Raw genomic sequence first — 14,569 nt, forward strand, 5'->3', positions numbered from 1 at the left:
ATTTGGACGGGACAGCAGTGGTGGAAAGGTTCACAGGCCGTGAAAACCGCAGGGATGGAGTTCACTGGCAGACCTGTAGATGTTCAGTGATTTCTACGTAATTTGGAAAACACTGTCGAGGAAATTGATCGTGTGGAAAGAACCAAACAATATCATTTCCTGGGTCTCCTGAACATTTTTTTCCCCTCCAGATTCAAGGCTGAAGGAGTAGATCTTTGAAGGATCCCTAAATCCATGAAATCCCCCCCCCCCCAAGCGAAGCCCTATTTCTCCTTAACCTCCTCGACATTTCTATGAAAGAGCCAGCCTATTCTCTGCTCACCTATCAAAGATGGGGATTATTGGTGGTGGTAGGGGGAAGGTGTGTGTGGGGGGGGGGGTGGGGAGCAGGGTCAAAGGGACTCCCAAGACAGGAGAGCAGAGAAGACCTCACATGTTGGGAACGGGGTTATATTTTCCAGAGGTCCCTTTCCCTTCCACCATCATATCCAGAATGCAATTTTTGAAGCTATCAATACCTGCTGCCTCCAATACCTCTCGAGTTTTAATCTTAATTATATTATTAAGCGAAGTGGTGTGCAGTCAGGGAGTTGAACGTGATTTATGACGTCTGCCTATTAAAGGATCGATTGTGAATATCGCTACTATCATCTATCAATATTCTTAGGCCGGGGGTATTTCTCGCTCCATGGTTGTTATTTGTAATACCGAAATGATAGACTGCAGGAAAAGACTATTGCTGCTAGCTTTCCAGGTGCAGCGGGGAGTCCGTGTGGGGAGACAGGGGACTCTGCGTGCTCCAACCACATCTCACACCCAGAGAGAGTTTAAAGATTTTTTTTTTTTTTTAAACCAGTGAATTCCCCCTTAGGTCTACTAGAAGAAGGAAAGCCAGAGTCGTTTTTCGGGAATGAAGTAACCTCTGCAGGTCGATAACAGGGGCGAGCGTTTTCCAGCTGCCAGGTGATTTGCAAGGGGACTAGAAAGGAAGAGGAAAAAAAAAAAAAAAGCAACGAGGGGCCCCCTTTATACAAGGATGTCTGGATGGGGGGCTGGCAGGGAGTGCTGGGGGCAGACTGTATATTTTTGGAGCAGATGCCCGGGGCAGTGCCTATGCCCTTGGAGGTGTCCAACTTCTGGGATCAATCAAGGCTCTCTGCTCCAAGCCACCCCTACAGCGACACTTCCACGTGCACCAGCCTCTTCTGCATAGGTGGAGGCGGGTGCGAAACGCGCCGTGGCTAAGCCTGGAGGAGCCTGAGCGCGGAGGCCTTTTGTCTCCAGACAGAGCGCAGCGCCTGCTTTTTTCCACCCGCGCGGGGCACGGCACGGGGTCACGGGCTAGTCTCAGCCCCTGCTTTAGGCGGATGGGAGGGTGAAGCAGTGAATGCAGCAAAACTCCTGCTCCTGGGAAGCGGCCTCGGAAGGCGAGGCGGAGAAACCCGGCGGGGTGAGGTGGGGCCGGGAGCGTCCGGAATGCTCCCAGGGCAATCCGGCCTGCGCCCTGCTGCTGGCCTCGGCGCGCACCAGGCCTCAGAGGCCGGAGACTCCCTCCTCGGCTGCGGAGGCCCCGGAGGCGGTCAAGCGCCCCCTGGCACCACGAGGGAGGCGCACCTCGCCTGGAGCAGCGCGGCCGCGACCTGGGCAGAGCAGGCGCAGGACGCGGGGGCCCCCCCCCCGGGCCTGGCTGGGAGCCTGCCCTACGCGCACCGAGCGCTCGCCATCCGCCCGGGGCTGGCCTTCACGGCCCTTGGCCGCCCAATCGACTTCCCTCCAGGGCTCCAGTGCGAAGAAGTGGGAATGTCACTGAAAACTGTTAGGCCTTTCCTCTGCCCTGCTACAGACGACCGCAGGCGGAGAGGGAGGAAGCATTGGCCGGGTTCCTGGCTGCCAGCGGCGCCCCGCCTCTCCTGGCCCGGAGAATGCGTTGCGGGGCAGAAACCTCCACCCCCGCCACACAATGGCACCTATCTAGCTACCTGCCTGCCCCATCTCGGCCTCCGTTGCTCCAATGGCCAACCCTTGGCCACCATGTTTGACGTCAGATTTGGAGGCTTCCAGGGGTATGGGCACAATGACTGTATATAGTAAGCACTCAATAAATGTTAGCTGTTTTTATCACGAGGCACATCAAATCTCCTCCATGGGCATCTCAGTCTCTGGCACACATTTATCCCAGACCAATCACCGCATAGCCGGGGTCCCCAAGATCCCTACCCCTGCCCCCTCTGAGCCCTGGAGCCACAGCCCTCCACCCTAACACGCCTGCAGAAAACGTAAGGCCTCTGTGGTTCTTCCCCCAGGGTGTTTGTCCGGGCCTGGGCCACTGAAGCCTGAAGCAAACGTTGCACTCTGCCTCGGTCAGCGCGGGGGCTGGGGAATTTCGGTTAGATAAGAGCATCCTGGGACAGGGGGTGGTGGTTCATCGTTTCAAAACAATAAAAAAAAAAGGGGGGGGGCCTTCGGTGAGGAAGAGAGACAAGAGAGAAACAGAAAGTGCGTGGGGGTGGGGATCAGGGACAGGCGGAGGCAGGCGTGCCAATCGTAGATGAGTCAGAAGCAGCGGCATGACACCTTTTTCTTCCAGAAACAATTATTTGAGTAGGCTTTTAATCGCCAGGCCGAAGGGAGTGAGCTGTCCGAGACAGCGCCACCAAATACATGGACCACGCCGGGAAGCCGGGTTTTAGTGTTTGACCTCCAACAAATAGAAGCCCGTCTTCCTGATTCCTCTGATTATCAGCAGTACTAAAAATACTGTTTTTGTTATTTTGCAAACGACATTTCAGAGGGCCCTCGGAGCCGGGCAGGAGCCACGCCCAGGACCGCGATCACCTGCTGCGCAAGCGGCCGGGACTTGGTACCCCTCCTCTCCTCTGCCCTCCCCCCCCCCCCCCAGGCTGGTGGCTATTCTCGGATGTGGACCCCTTTAAAAATGACAAATGTCTTGTCAGTACAGACCATCCATCCTCTCTTGCTTTCTCATCATTTTTCGGCGTGAGGAGGGACCCAGGCGCAGGCCCGGCGGCGCGTGTCACGCGGCCTGCATTGTACCGTTAATCGCCAAAACCTTGGCCTAATTTGCAGCTAATATATCTCGAGCGAAGGAGTCGGCCGAGAAATCAGTGGCCCAAGGAGCTAGATTTAAGCTTTGGAGGGATCGGAAATTAAGGGACTGCAAGGTGGATGTGATTCATATTATTCTCCCCTCTCCCCCTCCCACACACGACCATACGTCTCTCCGCTCGGCCTGCAGGGACGCGGCCCTTATCTCTCCGCGGCCTGTGTCCCTGTCGCTTGCTTGTCTCGCTCCGGACCACTGTGTCTGGGGCGCCCTCCGCCTGGTTTCTCCTCGCCCCCGGGAGGAGGCGCTGGTGTCCGGGTCGGCCTCTGGTCCCTCCCAGCCGGCGTCCCGGAGCCCCCATTCACAAAGCCCGGCTTGGAGGAGGCTACACCACACACACACACACACACACACACACACACGCACACACACACACCGAAGAGGGGAGTTTGATCTTGTCTCATTGGCGTCTCGGGCCTGAAAGGAAAATCGTTTGGGTAAACAGCCAAGCTTCCAGACTTAACGCCCGGCTGCCGCCCCCGCCCCTCCGCCCCCTCCCGCCTCCCCCACTCCCCTTCCACCCCACCCGCCACCCACACTCCGCTCCGCAGCCGGGCCCCGAGCGAGCTCCGCGCGCCCGGGCGGGAGCCGAGGGCTCCCCGGGTTCAAAGGGCCGCAGCCCCGAGGGAATGCCCTCCTCGCTGTGCCCCGAGGGGCAGAAGCGGACCGCAGGGCGGTGGGACCGGCCCGGGCCACGGTAGGAACCGCGAAACCTCCCGCTTCCCTAAGTAGACCTCGTCCCGGGGGAGGGCGCCGGGGAGTTCGGAGCCCGCAGGGACCTTTTCGCCAAGACCCAGCGAAGGCCGAGCCCGAGCCCGGGCCGCAGGCTGTGCCTCGGCGCTCCGCCCCGGCCACGGCGAGGCACCCTGGGCCCACCAGGCTGTCGCAGGCGTGTGGACACGTGTGGCCCGACCACGGGCGGGGGCGGTGAGCCTCTGCTGGCCGCGCTGAGCTCCGCACCCCCTTGGGTGATTACCGGGTTCCCACCTCCCGCGGCTCCAGGAAAAAGCCTTTAATCAGATATTAAGCGTTTTCCGAAGTTTGATTCTTTCCAAAGGACACTTTTTCAGCTAACTGGCTGTAAACATAATTAATAGTTATTAACATGCAAAAAAAAAAAAAAACCCTCTGTGGTGTTTGAAAGGATATTGGTCTCTCTCTAGCTCACACTCTCAAGCCTGGAGAGAACATTGAATTCGGAAAATATCCTGATTAGATTATTAGACCTGATTCTGTGATGCTTCCCCTCCCCCCTCCTCTAATGAAATTCCTCTCTCTTCTCCCTTCCTGTCTCTCTCCTGTTCTCGCTCTCTCTTTCTCCTCCCAGTCTCAATCTCGCTCTAATCCAGGAGTCATTAGCAACACCCTCTGGCTACATGTTTTGCATCAGTGAAACATTGTGACATAGTTGTAATACAAACTCTGCGCCTTACACTGCATCTCGCGGTAGGAAGTGTAATAGCAATAAAAACCATTTTTCATCTCCAGGCATTATTCAGTACAAAAAAAAAAAACAACCAGAAAATCTGAATGTGGGCAGGGGTGGAGGGAGAGAGAAATGAAGGGAAGGAGAAGAAGGAGGGAGGGAAGGAAAGAGAGAAAGAGAGAGAGAAAGGAGAAAACCTTTCTAATTTAGAGACTCCCCTTCTCAAGCATTTCATTTGCTGATCCTTCTCCCTTCTGTTTTTGCCCCTGCCCCTCACCCTTGTCCCTCAGTGGATCCCAGGACCCTCCCTGCAAGTACCTCTTAGCTCCCAGGATCTCTCAACACCTTCCTCCGCCCGGAGGTAGCATCCCTCCAGACAGGAAGACCCCAAGACTCCCAGAGGCCAGGCCACCCCTCCTCCGCTGGCCAGAGTGAGAGATCCTCATTCAAGTCCTGCTAAGAAATTAGGGCCTCTTTCCTGTGTGGTCCCTTTTAGGAATTCTTCCTAGCCCGATGGGGAAGGACAAACAACCAGAAAAACAACCTGGCTTCCCCCTCCCCCCCTCCTCCGCACAGCCCTGTAGTTTCTGAGCCGGGCAGAAAGTACTGGTCACAGTGAGAGACGGAGCACACCCTCCATCACCACCCTGTGAACTTAGGGAGACCGAAGTTTCAAGAAAGGGTCTCTATGTTGGATTTGCTCAGGCAGGAAAATGCGAGGGTTACGCACCGTCACACCCACGTTCTCCTCCACCCCATGGGCCCCAGTTCCGCCATCATTTATACGTGCGATCCACTGATTTCCTTAAAACAAAAACCAAAAGAAACTTGTGGTGGAAACTGCGTTAGAAAAAGGACTGTACCCCCCCCCCCGAAAACAAAGAAACCACACAAATGCTCTCAGTACCACCAGATACATGCCCTACTTTTAACACCACGTTTGGAATCTTCGCAGAAAAAAAAAAACCACAAAACTTGTTTCGTGAAATTGGTGTTTTACTTATCCCTTCTGTCTCTGGGATGGTGCACTTTGAAAACAAGTCGAAGCAAAGCCTCACTATATTCAGCTAATTAATTTTGCTGTATATTTTTTAGTCGTGAGGGTTTAAGAGCCGGGCGAGCCTCTTAAGTTTTCAACTGGAGGAAATAGGGTCCAATGCAGTATAATCTATGCTTCTCGCTGGTGCTGCTTTCGCCTGCCGACAGGTGTATATGTTTAAGGGCTGCGTTTTGTGATTATTTTGTCAGCAGAGCCGAAGGCTGTGGGATATGAGGTTTGGTAGGCTGGCCACTGACATGGCATGGAAAAGTGCCTCTTATGTCCGACTGACCAGAATGACTGAATTTGGGTGGACTTACAATTGGGAAGGGAAGGCTTCATAGGCCTCATCGGAGATGTTTGCACTGGCCTCAGCTGACTGGCCCGAGCTCGGCGGCCCGAACCCATGGGCCTCCAAGAAAACATCTCTCATTTAGTTTATCTTTCGTATCAAAGCAGTGTCACAGCTTGGACTTGGTGAAATTAGACCTATTTTTTTTTTCTCTTTCTCCTGCTATTTTCCCTTCACCCCAATGCAGACATTGTGCGATACGTCGGTCACAGATAATGGGTTTTAACCGATGGGAAGAAGGCCTGTGCGTTTCGGCTTCTCGTAAGGTTTTGACGAAGGAAAAAAGTCCGGTGACGGTCAAGTTAGGCTGCAGAAGGCTGGGAACGTGGCCATGCCATTCCAGTTTCCGCAGCGAGGTGGCGCTCCAGGGTACGGCAGCGCACCCAGCCGGCCGCGTTCCCGCAGCGACGCAGCGGCCGCGGAGCCGGGTTCGCGCCGGTCCCGGTCGCCTCTGCACCCGAAGTCGGAGAGCGCTCAGCCCCCTCTGGGCCGACCGGTCCGCAGGGCGGGCGAAGGCCTGAGGCCACGAGCGGGGAAGACGGGCGGCGGCGGCGAGCCGCGACCCGGCCGGGGCCGGTGCACACTCCCGGCGCTGTTGCTCCGGGGAATCTGCGAAGTTCGCGTTCGCGGTGGGACCGGGCGGGGCCGACGCCAGGGTGCGGGGACCTCGGAGCCTCCGGGATCCGCGCGCCGGGCTTCAGCCTCCGCCGGGTTTGCGGGGAGGCCCGCGCTCCACACACCAGAGCGTCGCCCACCTCCACCCCCCGGGTCGGCAGACTTGGCTGCTTCTTTCTCTTTTCTTGTTTTAAGAAAAAATAAAGGAAAGAAAATCGTATGCGCTCCCTATTGCTTTGTCCTCCAAAGTAGGCAGTTTTTCTGTTTAATAGGTTTTTCTTTTTCTTTCCTGCCATTTTCCTTTCCTTCTCTTTTCGTTCCTTATTTTTTCCCCCTCTTCCTTCCTTTGTTTTCTGTTTTCTTAATTTTTCTTTTCTTAACCTACTTCTAAGAGATGGTTCTGAGTGAGCGGGTGGGAAAGAGAGAGACGGGTCTGAGTGGCACGAGCCCTAGAGGACTCAGCGTTGGCAAATGGCAGCAAAATTGAAGAAGAAACTATTTCGATTTATTGAACGCACTTGCGTCCTAGCGATGTCGTTTCCACACTTCTGCCTTCCCTGGGTATCTCACAAGCTCTAGGTCAACGCTGACCCGGAGGAAATGCCTTTCACCCGGTCACACTCCACCTGTGGTTGTCGGAACGGGGGGGGGGGGGGGGGCTTCCAAAACATTTTTGCAACAATGATAGGAATAATAATAGTAACAGTAAAAATGAACAGCCTTTCCACTCTGCATGAATTTCTTCCTGGGTTTGCAGCCTGGCTCCGTGAAGCAAGAGCAAGGCGGGCATCGAGCGGCTGTTAGCCTGGGCCCTCTTTCCAGCGGTTGGTTGCACTGGAACGCCCTGACCCGGGAGCCGCCACCCTTCCCAGTGGCCTCGGGTGCCCGGCTTGGGCCACGGTGGCCGCTGGCAAGCTTTGCTGAACCTGCACCCTATCGCTTCCTACCAGCTGTGCTGCTTCTTTTAGCCGGTTTCTGGCCAACCTCACTTTCCTTGAAGTTGTCTAGCGTAAATGCAAGAATTTTCGGCCCAATTGAGAAGTCTACAGAAACTCCGGTGGGTCAGGTCATTAGGAATGTGAACGTAGCGACCAAGAATTATAAACATGATCTAAAAGTCTCTTCCAATTCATTTCTTCAAGTATTTATTTGAGTTAAGTGATGAAAAGTGACAGTTGTGAAATAGACAGCTTTTAAAAGTAATGAAGTCAGATGAGGCTTTAACCTGTCGATTGCTATAAATCAACTTCGAAAAAGACGAATGAAGAATATTATTTGGGCGCCTAACAGCCAACATTTGCTGTGCGGGTTGCAGGCCCTGGAGTCGGCCTGCGGGGGCTTCCGGAGTGGCGGATCCCCAGGTCCCTGCGTTGGGAGCCAGCCCGAGTGAGACCCACGCTGTCTGCAGCGACATTTTGTGGTGGGCGGGTCTCCATTTCCGCTGAGACTTCGGTCACGGATCTGGCCCACCATAGTGTGTCTGGACAGTCATCAGCACAGTTGGAAATTCAGGGGACTGAATGCCACAATGTAGATGGGCGCTCAGCCCGGCTCCCCAGCTGGCTGAGGGTCTCCTCTTCTTGATCCAACCACGTGGGGAAGGGCCAGGGCCTGAAAGACCCTTACTCTTTGGAAATGGTGGTGGCTGAGGTGGGGGAGGAAGGTGAGGAAGATGAGCAGGAAATTATATTTCCTTGAGGCCCTGGCGGGGGGGGCCCTTTGGGCTCTCAGTGACATCAACGGGCCCTAATCTGGGAGGGAGCTCCAGGACAGAGGGGGACTGGGGCAGGAGGTTGAAGGTCTCCTAATGGGGGAGAAGGTTCTCAATTCTGCACCTGCGGGGGGTCACAGACCAGATATGGTTTCTGGAGGGTGAACTGGTGGGGTGTTTTAAATAAATTTTAAACACTTTCTTGTAGATCACATTTCCCCACCACTGCAAGGTGGGTCACAGCCAGACTCGGGGCATGGCCCTCTTCCCAGTGACTTCAACCGGTGTCCCCATCCTATCTCAAGTCTGAGCGAGGAAAACACACCCCGGGGTGCCTGGCCTTCTGGGTCTGTTGCTTGCTCTTTGTCCCAACACTTCCCCGAGGTGGGGAGGACACAGATGCTTCCCTCTCTCTCTTTTATCGCCTTGCGTCGTTGCTTCTAGGTCAAGTCGGTCACCTAGCGACCTCCCCAGACTGCCGGACCACCAGCAACAGGTTCTGGTGTACTTCCTCCCTGACTCTTCCACTCGTTTCCCTCTCATTTCTGGGCCGGGTGGGTGGAGACGGAGCACCTCTCGCCCTCTTCCCGCTTGGCCAGCGAGTGCAACCCTCGAGAGGCGAGGAGGCGGCGCCCGCATCTTTGGGCAAGTTGCCTGGCTGGGTGGCTCTAAGGACCATCGGTGGCCCCGCATTCTCCTAGCTCAAAATTCCCAGACTGTTGACTGGTGGCAGCAACTCAGAGGACCCTCTGAGGATAAGATCCAAGAGAAAGTATAGGGGGGAAGTGGGGGGTTAGGGAGTGAAGTGGACCACTCCCTCCCCTGGGACAGTCCCTAACCTCTTGGGGGCAGGCTGGGCTGGTGGCTCCATTCGGGGCCCCACCCTGGCCTACGACGCCTCCTCGCTGCTTGGGGGCCTGGTGCCGACCTTGAGCAACATCCCCTCCCCCCGCCTTCAGGTCCGATTTCCCTTTTTTTTTTTTTTTTTTTTTGGAGACCCGAACGTGGGAAAGGAGGCTCCCGCTCTATCTGCGCCCAACTTGCCCTCCGGGTCAGCTGGGGCTGGAACCTGCCCGCCCGAGACTCTGCAGCAGGCTGCGCGGCCACCGCCCCCGCCCGCCCCGCTGGCGCCAGGGTGCCCGGAGTCCCAGGCTGGGGCGCCGAGGGCGCGGGGGCCTCCAGGACCCGCCTGGGTGGAGGGTGGGGAGGAGGGACGGCAACTTCCAGCTTCCGGCGGGGCGGTGGTGGTGGTGGTGGTGGTGGTGGTGGTGGTGGCAGCAGGGGGTGGGTGGGGGGGGACTCTTCGGAGGAGGCCGGTGGAAACTCCTCCTCCACTCCGCCCCGAGGCAGCCGGGACTCGGCTGGCGGCGCGTCTCCGCCCGCCCGAGCGTTTCCATAAATCAGGCCGCTGGCAGGCTGCTAATTAGCTCAGGCCGAAAAGAATAGGAAGAGGGAGAGTCCAGTAGTGCTCGGCGGGGTGGGGGTGGGAGCGCCGTAGGTGGGAGATCAGAATTGCCCCAGGACCTGCGGGCGACTGCCTGGGGCATCGCAGCAGCCCCCCGCGGAGGCCACCGCAGATCGCTTTCCCCCAGCCGGGGCCTCCGAGCTGGGGCCTCCCGATCACACGCCTCCTGCGCTGCGCGCACCCGGGTGTTGGACCCGGCCCGCCCACCCACGCCGAGGCCCCCTCTCCCACTCGCTGAGCGAGCCCGGCGTTAATTAACTCTCCCCTCGCCCCCTGCAATATCGGAAGACTTTCAAAACTCATCCCCAAGTGTTTCCTCTTTAAGCCTGAAGCCTGCGCTTGGAATCAACCGCCAGGAAAAGAGGGAGCTGGGTCTGGAAGGAGGGTCGGTCACCTCAAGGCTCCGGGGTAACAGGGCTCCCCCAAGGACTGCGGGTTGTAGGCGGGGAGGCTGTAACCCCACACCTCCTCCCCCAGTGAAAAAAGGCAAGACGGGTCAATCAAGATCAGAAATAACCCTAAAGTCGGATTATTGATTTCCATGTAAATCCGGAGCAGAGGACGCGGCGAGTGAGAGCGATTTCTGTTTATTTTCTTTCCGTTCCTCCCCCACCCTTCTCTCAGCCCGCCGGGTTTGGCGCCCCTCCCAGTCCTCTCCGCCCTCCGCCGGGAAGGGACTCTGCGATGACATCACCGCGGAGACCCGCGGCCTCCCCGCCCCCGGCCCCGGGACCCCGGAGCGGAGATTGACAGGTGTCGCTCGCAAGGACAATGCCTTCCAGGTGTCACCGTCACAGTCTCATCCCTCCTAACCCGCCCTCTCTGCCCCCTTCCCTTCCAACGCTCCTGGCCGCCCCACCCCCCTTTTCTTCTCCGAGGGAAGCTCTCTCGTCCCCCCCCCCCGCCCCCCAGCTCCGCGCATCTGGGTCCCGGGTCTAGATATGCGGGCAGTGGGCCGGCGTGGAAGGGCAGGGATGGCGGAGACTCGGCTTGCTGTCTGCCGCAGGGCGGTTCGGAGATCCCAGAGCCGCGGGAAGGGTCCACGCGGCCGTAGCCCGAGAGTGAGCAAAGAGGGAACGGGCGTGTGTTTTTAAGGAACCAGCGCGGTCTCTGGACTTCCTGCCTTCCCTCTGCACCCGCTCCCCCCCCCCCCCACCCACACGCATAATATAACAGACGCTAAAATAATCTTGCCATCTGGCAAATCCCAAATTTGGCGACCAAGCTCCTAAAGCAACGGCGAGGTGTCATCCCGGGAGTAGGTGGCTGGTCCTGTCCCGCTCTCCCGAGCGGGGACAAGGGCATCGAGCTCTGCCCGCACCTGCCCCCACCACGGCCGGACCTCGTCCCCCCCCCCCCTCCCCATCCTTGCTCTGACCCTGGCGACTTTGTGGCGCTTTCCTCCCGATCTGGGCAGCGGCTCTGGGGGGGTGGGGGGAGGTCGGGGGGTCGGGAATGGGGGTGCAAGAGTTGGGGGGGGGCTTCCGCTCCAGTTTCCACCAAAATTGCTCAATGAGCTAAAACCCAAATTCGCCTTCATTATGTAACACCGAATGTAATTTATAGCCGGGCGGCCTGTCGGCGGCGATTTAGATCATTTGGTGCTAAGGATCACACTTACTAGATTTCTTCAAAGCCGATGGGGGTTTTCTTTTTCTTTCTTTTTCTTTTTCTCTCTTTCTCTCTCTCTTTCTTTTTCTTTCTTTCTTTCTTTCTTTCTTTCTTTCTTTCTTTCTTTCTTTCTTTCTTTCTTTCTTTCTTTTTTAAGGAGGGTATTTGTACTAAATTGCCCAGTGCTGGTGTGATAACTGTCAAAAGTTTGACATCAAAGGAGCTAATATTATTCAGTTACCAGAGAAGCTGTCTGTCTAAATAAGAATATCTTAATTACTGCATCACAAAGGTAGGGAAGGGGTCGGATCTGAAAACGGCAGAGGCATTCAGCCGCTCCTTTTGATACGCTATCTACGTTAGACCGATGCGCGGCTCCTAATCAGGCCTAGTCCGATTTCCTTTCCTCTCCCTGTCGGTCCTCTGAACTTTATAACTATATGTAAACACGTTGTCAGTGGGGACCTAATCTTCTCGGGTTCTTATTAGAAGAAATTTCCATCCTCTCTCGTTCTAGATTAGGCAGTGGAGTCCGCTCCGTCAATGAAGGGACTAAGGTTTCGTGGACAATAATGTGGCAATTGTTGTTGGTTTGTGACCCATAAAATGTGGAGGTGACTGTTCTGGCTTTGGTATGTAATTATGCAAAACACTTTCCATAAAGACTTGCCATTCGATCTAATGGCAGTCCCTGCGGTCTATTTCAAAAAGGGAGGGTCTATGTACAGAGAGAGAAAAGTAACATTTGTTTTAACACAGGTTTTATGGGGGGGGGGGATGGATAAATACAAACACATCGCAACGCCGCCCAAAGTATTTTTTGGAGTCAAATTAAAATAATTACGAAGGGGTTTAATAAGTTAATCATAGCAACACGGCCCATCCAAACACAGAGGGAGGGGTGTTCAGGCTGTAGCTCACCACCTCCCAGCCCGGAACTGTCCTTGAGGGTGGCGATTTACCTTCTGCTTGTGCAGGGGTGGGGTGCGGCTGTGTCTCAGCTCAGCCCACCTAGGTGCCCCTCTGGGATCTGAAGCCCCAGTGGGGGGCTGAAATGGGGGGGATGGGCGATGTCATCGACCCCCAAATCTCGTCTGTGGAGTTATTTGACAGAGAGCACTTGTAACAAAACAACTCTCTCTGAAGAAGCTCCCCCCCTCCCTTTACCTCTAGTGCCCCCAGGGCCCCAGGATTTAGGGATCCCCAGAAAGGCAGCTCGGAGGGAGTGCCAGGGCTCGGAGGGAGTGCCAGGCAGTGCCTGGCCGGTTTGGGTGAGGAGTCTCAACCCTGAGCCCATGCTCAGAGACATCTGCAGCCCAGCGGGGCCGACTCCCAGCTGCTAGAGCACCTTTGCCAAGCACCCGAGGTTTTATTTTATGTGTGTGGTTTTTGAAATACAACATAAAGAATTTTCAAAGGCCTGAGGAGGAAAGGTGGAATGAGAAGGGTCATCATCACCGGTCCCGACCCAGCTCCGGTCGCCAGTTAATACAAGCATTTCTCTGCCACTTCCAGGGCCCCCATCCTGCCTGGATCCACCTCCCCCCCCAGAACTGCTCTGCCACCAGCTCGGAGGCCTCACCGCCCACCACACAGCGACACTGCAGTGTGAGCCCCGCAGAGGCAGGCGACAGGGGATTTTTCAAGGGGGAAATGATGATTAAAAGACAGAATCATCTAAATATCAAAGTGACACATGGGAGACCTGGAAAAAATATTTAAGCTAATGAAAAGCAAATAAAGAAGGAGGCACTGAGGCTGGGAAATTAAATATTATGTTTAAGATGGCGCTTTTGTGTGGGCTTGAAGATTTCCGATTCATGTACACATAATAAACACTTAGGTTTGTCATCTGGAGGTGCAAATCTGAAAGATATTCCAACAAATAAAGTGCTGGCAGAGAGAGGAATAAAGAGATCGGCGCCTGTCAGGGGTCAGGCAGCCTGAGATTGCTTCTAGAGATCTTTTGAAAATTTCACACGATTGAAGGCTTAGGGGCTTCACTACGCTCGCATTTCAAACTCAGATCAGTGGGATCACAATCAAAAATAGAGGTCTGGAAAATTGTGATGCAGAGATGGCCACGGGCTGCAGGACCTCTCTCACGAGTGCTCTCTCGCACGCGCTCTCTCTCTCTCCCTCTCTCTCTCTCCCTCTCTCTTTCTTCTCTTCAAGACAGATACTCTGACATGGGCTGTGATCCTTTGGATGACAGTTGTCAGAAAAGAAAGAGAAAATTGCATCTTGTCTCGTAACTTCCTTCTAGTCAAAAGGAATTTAGGGTCTTATGTCCAAGAAAAGAGGGAAAAATTATTCTTTGCTAGCTAGCATAGGACCATAGCTCAAGAGTTTGGGTTTCCCTAATTAGTGATCTACTCCTGGACTTTTAGATCTGGTTTGTTAACACGATTTCTCATTTAGCGTGTTTTCCTGCAGCACACTGAAATTTCTTACCCCTGGCAATTTATCCAAGTTCAGGTATGTAGACAGGAGTATACACTTACACGCACACGTATGCACACACAACTTTAATCACTAAACCCAGAGATTGGCCTGGTTGCCTCTTATTTGGTGAGAGTTAATGCTCACTCATATTTCGCGCCCCCCCCCCCAAGATGTCAGCACTTTCTGGTTCAAACAGGACACAGAAAAATCAATTGTCTCTGTGATTGATCCACCAGGGGAAAGAAAATAAAAGGAACTGGTGGGAAGGGCAGTTCTATGAGAACAGACCAAAGTAAGGAATTTGAAATGGGACCAGGCTGAGCAGAAGAAGAAAAAAAATACTGGTTAGACAGCTAGGGCTGGAGAACACGTTGGGGACAACCAGAAGCAATGAATGTCAACTTTGCCAAAATAGGAATCATCTCCAATTAGCTTCTACTGGTTTGGGGAACTTTAGGAGGAGTAAAACAAAGGGCTAATTTATCATCACTGCCAACTCTAATTTTTAGCTGGCTATCTTAGATAAACAAGAAGTTATTTGGGGGAAACGATTTGAATTATAGTTGGGTTTCATTTCCTCTGAGACCAAGATGAGCACAAGTGAGTTTCCTAAGAACTTCCCTTAAGTGCAGGTTTTAGGAGATCTCTCTTGAGGAGGGACCCCCCCCCCCCAGGGGAGAAGAGGCCGGTGTAAAGAAGGACTCCTGTTTTCCTGAATTACCGACTTAAACCGTTAATAACGTGTGTTCTTTAACAGGTGGGCAGAAACGGAAAAGTTTCT

The 14,569-nt window shown here is 54.7% G+C and overlaps 1 long non-coding RNA gene across 2 annotated transcripts in view; it reads left to right on the plus strand.

Moving 5' to 3' along the window:
- The first annotated feature begins 3,333 nt into the window (after positions 1–3,333).
- The window catches only part of LOC131516105 (uncharacterized), a 66,601-nt gene continuing 55,365 nt past the window's right edge, over positions 3,334–14,569 (plus strand). Inside the window, exon 1 of one of the 2 annotated variants that reach the window (XR_009263892.1) lies at positions 3,334–3,821. This is a non-coding gene — a long non-coding RNA (uncharacterized LOC131516105). The remainder of the gene's footprint in view (positions 3,822–14,569) is intronic. The other variant, XR_009263891.1, reaches the window with a different exon arrangement.

The sequence above is a fragment of the Neofelis nebulosa genome, chromosome 7, assembly GCF_028018385.1.
Source record: "Neofelis nebulosa isolate mNeoNeb1 chromosome 7, mNeoNeb1.pri, whole genome shotgun sequence".
In the NCBI taxonomy this organism is placed as follows: domain Eukaryota; kingdom Metazoa; phylum Chordata; class Mammalia; order Carnivora; family Felidae; genus Neofelis; species Neofelis nebulosa.